This window comes from Tupaia chinensis, unplaced genomic scaffold (assembly GCF_000334495.1).
Source record: "Tupaia chinensis unplaced genomic scaffold, TupChi_1.0 Scaffold144482_1, whole genome shotgun sequence".
NCBI classification, from domain to species: domain Eukaryota; kingdom Metazoa; phylum Chordata; class Mammalia; order Scandentia; family Tupaiidae; genus Tupaia; species Tupaia belangeri.
In genome coordinates, this window is record NW_006204341.1 from 38,752 (window position 1) to 48,573 (window position 9,822).

Consider the following 9,822-nt stretch of genomic DNA (forward strand, 5'->3'; position numbering starts at 1 on the left):
AGAGGTGTTCACTACGGGGCGCATGCGCTCGCCAGACAGACAGAGAGAGACAGAGAGACAGAAAGCGAGAAATCACCCCCCCAGGGGGGAAGGTCATGCTCACGCGCCCGGCGTGAGTTTTAAGCCTCCGGGTCCAGGACACGAACCGCGGTCGACTACGTGGGAGTCCAGCAACATAGCCATTATGCTAACTGCTGGTTCCCAAGAGTTAATTTCTTAATGCAACAACAACAACAACAAAGTAGTAGGGTACTGCTGTGCAAGGCTAGGTCACATGGTAGGCCTGCGCTTAATTCCCAGATCAACCTAAACACATTGGTTTCAGTAGCACACATCTGCAATTCTAGCTAACTAGGAGACTGGGGCAAAGGATCATGACATGGCGAGACCTTGTCAGGAATATCCATATACCTTTCTCTTTTTCATTAAAAAGTAAGAAAGAAAGAAACTGAAAGGTCTATTAAAATACTTAGCCTTTACAGAAGTTTTCAAGAGCAAAACTTGACTTCTATCTCTCTCTCTAAATAGTGCATTACATGCCAACACAAAAGACATATATTCATGTTTTACACTACTCTGGATATAGCTTGAGGAAATAAAGTTTATCCAGAGAAGAGACTGCTATACAGAAAATCTATATTAAGAGCTGGATAACTAAGCAGAATGGGTGATTGATCAGTCTGCTACTGGCTGACTGTCACAAGACATTCTTTTTCAAAATAATTAATTCCAAGTTTGCAGTCTTCCTTAGGGTAATCCACACATCCTGCTCAACAGACCATCACTGCCAATACATTGTTTCATACAACTTTTGATAACGAACTTTCAGCTAATTCTTTATTTCCTACAGAAATCTCTCCATAAGACCCTACTCTGTTGTCTTTGTCCAATACAGACATCTTCAGAAAAACTTACATGTGTTGTAGCACTTTTACTGGTATAAAAGACTTTTAGTCTTTACAAGGTCCACAGACATGCTGTCATTTACATCTGGCCATGTTGCTGGTGGATCTAATTACATGCCAAAGGGTCTGACCCTTATTTGGTGCTTGATCTGTGAGATCAATAAACTCCCTTCTCCCTTATTACTGTTGCTTTACAATAGTCCTTTTTGGATTGAAAAGCTCAAAAATTAATCAAATATTCAATACTTTTTCTTTCAGTAGCTGCTTATTGAATACCTACTATGTGTCAAACCCTGTGTTTGCCATGAGAATTCAATGTTAAACAAAAGAATATGGTCCTCTCCAGTGCCCCAACCTAAAAGAAAGCCAATGTACAGAGACCCATTTATACTCAGACAGTACTAAGAGTTCTAGACATTTGAAAAAAATGATAGGCTAATCAATTTTTAATTATCTACTTTCTGTACTGGGATTCTTAAACTTATGAGTGCATAAGGATTACAAAAAAAAACTGAAATGCATATTCTTCAGACTCACTTTTAGAAGCTCTGGTTCATTAAGTTTGTGGTATGGCAGTAATCTCCAAATTTACAAGCATTCAAAGTGATTCCACAGACTCTGTGACTTTAAAAGGCTCTTCATTTTTTAAAAAAAGAATTATTTTATTTTAACTTTATTTTTATTTATTTATTTTTATTTGACCATAAAGGGACAGAGTGAGAGAGAGGGAAAGTGAGAAATCAAGCCACCTGATCTGGAACTCGAACTGTGGTCGGCCATGTGTGAGTCCAGCGCACTTAACCACCATGCCACCGGCTAGCCCTTATATTCTCAGTATCTTTCATTGTTGATTTTTTTTTCTTCTAAACAGTAATTTTGAACTTTATGTTCCTGCCAGAAGTGAGGGAGAGATAGAGAGAGCTAGAAAGAATGCTACATTCTATCTTATGTGGAAGCAAAGCAAGAAAACCAACAAGGTCACAACTTGAGCCCATCAGAGTGCTAAAATTGCAGGATAGCAAACTGGCTAAATGTCAAAAGACAGGCACTTCAGAGCAAGAGCATTCGTTTACTGGAGCAAGATGTAACCTCAAAGCACTGAGGGTTCGACTAAGGGATTGGGAAGAATAGGTCATGGCCTACTAAGTCAAAGTTCTCAAAGTCCTCAGATCTAGGAATGCACACCCTTTTGCTGGCTTTTCCTCCACTTTTCCACTGGAGATTTGTTGAAAAGATTAGAAGTCCTGAGAATGTTTCCCTCATATGCAGAAATAGGGAAAGGGAACAGCATCCACTGAAGGAGAGGTATAAAATTCCAGGAGAATTTTAATCCCCAATAGTCCCATGGAGCAAAAGCCTTAATGTGCATGGAATAGGGGTGCAGAAGGGAAACACTATTGCTCTTAGGGCACTAGTAAAACCACATTAAGTTTAGGGGAAAGAAATAAGAATAAATGACATTCTACCACTGAGGTGGGGAGTAAAATGCATGAAAAGTTTAAAATGATAACTTAGAAAGGGGAAGAACACGAAGATAATAACACCCCCAAAGCCAGGCAAGTTTTACAAGCTTAAAACAGAATTTTAACAAAAACAACAGAAAATATTTTCCAGTACCTACTTTGAAACCGAAATGGGTGGAGTGATATGTAATTTGCAAAAGAGAGACTCTTTCTGAGGTACAGCACAAAGGAAAGATCAAAGGCTGAAGATGGAGCATAGTTTTTAAAAAATATTTTATGGGGAACCAGCAGTTAGCATAATGGCTATGTCGCTAGACTCCCATGTAGTCGATCGCGGTTCGTGTCCCGGACCCGGTGGCTTAAAACTCACGCCGGGCGCGTGTGCGTGTGTGCCCAAGATCCCGAGAGGAGAATGGAGGAGAAGGGATTGCGGCGTGACCATCCCCCCTGGGGTGTGATTTCTCGCTTTCTGTCTCTATGTCTCTCTCTGTCTGTCTGGCGAGCGCACGCACCCTACAGTGAAAATCTCTCCAAAAAAAAAATTTTTTTATGATAATTTACAAATAATCGGTATACCCTATTTTAGTGGGGTACAATGTAATTTTTCAAAACATATATACAGTATGCAATAATCAAATCGAAGAAATAGACATATTAGACATCTCCAACATATATTGTTACTTTGTGTTGTGCATATTTGAAATTTGCTTTACTGATTATTTGGAAATACACATAATAAATTGTCAACAACGTTCTTTATTGTGCTATGTTTTTCTTTTTTTCTTTTCTTTCTTTTTTTTTTTTTTTTTTGGAGAGGATTTTCACTATAGGGCGCGTGTGCTCGCCAGACAGAAAGAGACAGAGAGATGGAAAGCGAGAAATCACCCCCCAGGGGGGATGGTCACGCCACAATCCCTTCTCCTACATTCTCCTCTCGGGATCTTGGGCACACACGCACACGCACCCAGCGTGAGTTCTAAGCCACCGGGTCCAGAACGTGAACCGCGGTCGACTACATGGGAGTCCAGTGACATAGCCATTACACTAACTGCTGGTTCTCTGTGCTATATTTTTCTACACTCCATTCCACTTGCTTGCGTATACTCTTAAATCTGTTAACTAAGTTGTCCCTATCACCTTTATTCCCCTTCCCACTTCTAGTATTCACTGCTACACTGTCTTCTTCTATCCTATTGATTCTTTTAGCTCCTGCGAAAGAGTAAGGACATACAATATTTTTTAAGCGAGTACATACAGTATTTGTCTTTCTGAGTATGGCTTATTTTTCTTGGAACTATTTCTTCCATGTTCATCTATTTTGCCACCAATGACAGCAATTCATCCTTTTTTATGGCAAGAGAATATTCCATTGTGTGTATGTAACACAATTTCTTTATCTGTTCATCAATTCTTTGGCACTAGATTGATTCCATATTTTAGCTATCATGAATAATGCAGCAGTAAACATAGAAGTGCAAATATCTTTTCAACATATTGATTTGCTATCTTTTGGATATATATCCAGTAGTGAGATTACTGGATTGTAAAGTAGTTCTGATTTTAGTTTTTGAGGAACCTCTATACTTTTTCTCCGAAGTTGTACGAATTTACATTTCCACTAACATTATATGAGTGCTTCCCTTTCTCCACATCCTCATCGACACTTGTTGGTCTTTATTTTCTTGATAATAGCAACTTTAACTGGGGCAAGATATAATCTATACATGGCTTTGACTTGCATTTTCCTTATGATTAGTGATGTTAAACATTTTTTTATGCTTTTTGGCCACTTGTGTGTCTTTCTTTAAGAATTGTCCATTGAGATAAATTGCTCATTTTTAAAGTAGATTATCAATATTTTTGCAAGAAAGATGTTTGGGTTCCTTGTATAATCTGGTCATTAATTCCCTTGAAAATATATAGTTTGCTATTATTTCTGGGAAATACTATGTTGTACACTGTAAAGATGTATAGTTACTAAATGTAAATAACTATATGTTAAAAAAGAAAATTATGTATATGGTAGTATCCTTGATATGGTTGGCATGTACTACATGCACAGTTTGGAAAACCCTATAGTGAACTATATAAATATACAATAATGGAATATAAATCTAAAAATAAAAGATAAAAATATATTTATATGTATGTGTGTGTGTGTATATATGTATATGTATAGTTTGCAAATATTTTCTCCCATTCTGTGATTTTTCTATACTCTATTGTTTCCTTTGCTGTGCAGAAGCATTTTAGTTTCATGTAATCCATGTTTCTATTTTTGGTGTCATTGCCAGTGCTTCTGAGGTCTTTTGTAAAAATCTTTGCCTAAACCATTGTTATTAAATATTTCCCCTAGTTTTTCTTCTAGTAATTAGGATGGAGCATATATTGATAAAATCATCTGGCAAATCAGCCCCACCCTAAGCATAAGGTATCACTTAGAAGAATTTAAAGTCTGTGTTACACTGAGAGTAACCATAGCAACAACAAACCTCAACACCAGTCCAACACATAATTATATTAACTGAAACCCCTGAATTAAAGGCTTAGCAACAGAATAGATATGCATACTTCCAGGCATAAAAATCATTTACCTCAAATTGTACTGATGTACACAAGGTGTTTGGCTTTCAAAAAAATTACAAAGCATAAGAAATGGCAAATAAGAAACAAAGAAGCAAAAAAGGAAAAAGAGAGAAAGAGAATGACAACATATTCTCAAAAGATAAGAAAGCATCTCAACCAGAAATAGACATTATACAAACGTTAGAAGTAACAGAGAATTTTAAAGAGTTATGATTAATATATTAAAGACTCTAAGGGAAACTGGAAAACATGTAAGACCAGAGGAGACATTTCAGTAGAGAGAGAAAACTATAGGAAAGTATCAAGGGTTAGCCAGTTGCATGGTTGTTAAAGCATCTGGATCCCACGTGGCCAACTGTGTAGTTTGAATCCCACATCCAATGACTTGAAAAATATGCCAGGCACATGTGTGCACATGCCCAAAATCCTGAGAAGAGAATAGAGGAGAAGGGATTGTGGTGTGCCCATCATCAGCCCTGGAGGATGCTTTCTCACTTTTCTCTATCCCACTCTGGCAAGCTCATCTGCCCTATAGGAAATATGCTAGAAATCAAAAACACTGTTACAAAAATGAAAATATCTTCAATAGGCTCATGTAGATTCAATAATAGCAGAAGAACGAATCAGTGAATTTGAAGAAAGGTCTATAGAAAAAAAAAACAGAATCAAGTATATATGAGCAGAGGGACATTATTAGATTATCTAACTTGGCAGTAATTAGAAATCTATAATAGCAGGAAGAAAGAACGAAACAACATAAATAGCTGAAGAAATAATGACTAAGAATTTCCAAAAATCAATGTCAGAAACCAAACTACACATTAAGAAGCTCAAAGAATATCAAGAATTTTAAAAAGTCAAAATATAATAATAATAACAATAAAGAGAAAAGAGTATATTACATTCAAACTCCTGAAAACAAAATGACAGATTATATTTGGTGCCCACTAAAGATGAGGCTTTAGATAAAGTCTACTTTGTTTCTCTTCTATGGTAGGTAGAATAACATCCCTTCCCATAGACATTCATGTCTAATCCCCAAAACCTGTGAATTTGCTACCTTATATGGCAAAAGGAGCTTTACAGATGTGATTAATTTAAGGCTTTTGAAATTATAGGATTCTGAATTATGTAAGTAGATTCTATATGCATCAGGAGATATATATATAAGGGAAAAAGGAAGACAAGAGGATAAAAGTCAGAGATTTGATGATGTTACACTACTGGCTTTGAAGAGAGAGAGCAAGACAAAGAAAGTGGAAGTCTCTAGAAGCTAGAAAAAGCAAGAGAACGGATTTCCCCCTAGATCTGCCAGAAATTCAGTTTGCATCTTGATTTTATCCCAGTATAAATCCAATTCTCTCTTTATTAATATTATTAGCTTGGAAAGAGCATCTCAGGGTTAATTAGGATGTTTTTTTCACTCTCAAATCCTAACATAAATCCTGTTACTATTTTAACTTTCCTTCAAAGTCCGATGTAAGCCTTACATCTTTCAAGAAGTTTTTGCAGTCTTCTCCAATATCCTAACGTGTAGTTGATGTGGTAGATGAAAAATTGCCACCTAACATAATTCCCAGAACACATGACTATTTAAGGTTATGTGGCAAAGGAGAATTAAGGTTGCAGATGGAATCAAGGTAGCTAGTCAGTCATTCTGGATTGTTTGAATGAATCCAAAGTAATTACAAGAGTCCTTTAAGTGGAATAGGAGATCAGACCAGAGGAAATGTGACTATAGAAGAAAGGCATGAATGGGTGCAACGTTTCTGGCTTTGAAAATGGAGAAAAGGGGTCAGGAAATAGGGAATGTTGTCAGCCTCTAGAAGCTAGAAAAGGAAAAACAAAGTAGATTGTCCACTAGAGCCTCCGCCATACCAACACCTTTATTTTTAGCTCAGTGTGGCCTGTGTTGGACTGTTAGCATACAGAGCTATGAAATTATAAATCTGTGTTTTTTTTTTAAAGAATTTTTAAACTCTATTATTATTATTTTCCAGTTTGATCAGAGAGAGTCAGAGAGTTTTATTTTTGTTTTGTTTTGTTTTTGTTTGTTTGTTTGTTTGTGCTATAGGGTGCGTGCGCTCACCAGACAGACAGAGAGATAGAAAGCGAGAAATCACCCCCCAGGGGGGATGGGTATGCCACAATCCCTTCTCTTCCATTCTCTTCTCGGGATCTTGGGTATGCACACACATGCGCCCGGCGTGAGTTTTAAGCCACTGGGTCTGGGACTCGAACCGCGGTCGACTACGTGGGAGTCCAGTGACATAGCCATTAGACTAACTGCTGGTCCCCAGAGAGAGTCAGAGAGAAAGAGAGAGAGAGAGAGAGAGGGGGAAAGTGAGAAAGCAAGCTACCAGGTCCAGTACTTGAACCATGGTCAGCCATGTGTGAGCCTAGAGTCTTTAAACACCTTGCTACCTGCTGAGCTCCCTCTTCAATCTTTGTTTTTTAAACCACTAAGTTTGTGGTAATTTGTTACAGAGACAACAGAAATTTAATGCATCTCCTGTAATCTTTTCCTTATCTAATGGTTTCTCTTTTTATCAGTTGTAACTTTTAACTTGGAATAATTTAGCAGTTATGTGTTTGTGTCTGTATGTGATAGGATCTTTCTGTTTCCTGATCCACCTTGGCTTCTCAAGTAGCTTGTAGACAAGTACTACAGGAATGTACCACCTTTTCTAACTTTTTAGAGTGGCCTCAAAATAAGTTGGCAGGTTTTTCTGTTTTGTTTTGTTTTGTTTTGTAGAGGTTTTAGCCTTGGGGCATGTGTGCTCCCCTGAGAGAAAGAGAGAGACAGAGACAGTGAGAGGGTAAGTGAGAAATCACACCCGGGGGATGGCCATGCTGCAGTCACTTCTCCATTCTCCTCCCGGGATCTCGGGCATGCACACACATGCACCTGGCATGAGTTTCCAGCCACTGGTTCCAGGACTTGAACCATTGTCGGCCATGTGGAAGTCCCGCGCCATCTGCTAGCCCCAGCATTATTTACAGTATTGAATGCAGTGACCCATCATTTCTTTTATTTATTTATTTTTTGAGAGGTTTTTGCTATAGGGCGTGTGTGCTCGCCAGACAGCCAGAGAGATAGAGAGACAGCAAGAAATCATCGCCCCCCCCCCACAGGGGGAATAGCCACGCTGCAATCCCTTCTCCTCCATTCTCCTCTCGGGATCTTGGGCATGCACACACACGAGCCTGGCGTGAGTTTTAAGCCACCAGGTCCGGGACACGAACCGCGGTCGACTACACGGGAGTCCAGGGTCATAGCCATTACGCTAACTGCTGGTCCCACCATCATTTCTTTTCAACATGCCTAAAAATGTGTCCCTATCCTTACCCTAAATTTAGGGCCTATTAGATCTATTTCCTATTTGATATAGCTACAGATATATTTTAAGAAATTACTAAAAATAATGGTCAGTTATTATATTCAATAACTTATAGTTTTCACTATTAAAATTAACTTCTTCTTTGTTTATGGATGTAACACCAGGAGCTAGGAAATAATCTTTGCTTCTTCACCTATTTAATTATTATCCAGTTTGGCAAACATTTGTTTGTTTATTCTCATGTTTTGAAGTGAATTGAAATCAACAAGGGAATATTTAACTACATCGAGTATTATTATCTAAATATTTATGCCCAACCAGCAGCAGGAGTACAAATGTCATGAAAAAACTGATCAGAGACTGACATGCCAGTTTTGTTTCACTTCCAAAGAATGGCAACAGCCTCACTGGCTGCTTTCCTTCTTGGCAGTAGAATTGCTGGACTTTTTCTTTCAAAGTTGAAAAAGAAGAAATTGCCCTCCCAGTGTGATACTAGAAAAAGTGAAATTAGAATAAATTTCCCTATTATGTTATATATATTTAGTGGTAACAATTTTGCAGGCAGAGACAAGTGACCCAATGCTAAACTAATTAGGCACATAAAAGACCAGGCTTGCTGGGTCTAGTGAAGTGACTGAAAGAAAAGAAGCTCCTAGGGAATCCTGGAACCATTTTAACTCTGAGTACCAAAAGCATAAAGAGAACATGACTAATAAGAAATACAGGACCTCTTATTTTTAATACAATCATAACGTCATAATATATTAGAGTAATGCTTCAAGCCTCCATGTTGTATCTCAACAACCAAACTAAAAATATAAAGATTGAACTTTCTCTTTCTCCTTGTAATAACTGGGATCAATAAACTTTATTCAAATGGCCTATCAACCTCTTTACTTTATCAAAAGGACAAGTAATTTTTTTTTAGATCTAATAATATGGTTGATCAATTGAATAATTTTTGGAATACCTATTCTAAACCTGGGAAGTAGTAAGAGTCGATTTGTAAGAACAATAGGTTTCCTTACCAGCAGAGGAGTAGAAAAGGGTGAAACACAACCACATGGTTTAGAGTAAGAAGGTTTTTGTTCATGGAATTTGATTTTATTTGAGAGGCATAATGAATCTCAGAATTTATTGTTGACATTCAGAGAGGTTATCAGTGGTTCTTAATCCAGGGACTTAATAATCAACAGGTGTATTTGGAAATATTTAGGTATTATTCCACAGTTACTAGTAATTACTATTGGCTTTTAATGCCTTGGATCCAGTTATACTAAAAGTTTTACAATGCACTATAGCATTATTGTCCTCCTGAGAAAGATTTTGCTAGATTAATGAAGGCATCATCTCTTTATCCACCACTCAAAAGCCTTACATGCCCTTCCATAGATGACTGAATTATTATGTGAAGTTCTTTCTAGATCTATGGGTGAGTTGGGGAAATAGAATAAAAAGTACAGAACCAAAGTTAAAGAGCTAGTTAAGAAATCAAGAGACAAAGGATATCTATCTCTATGGAGGACT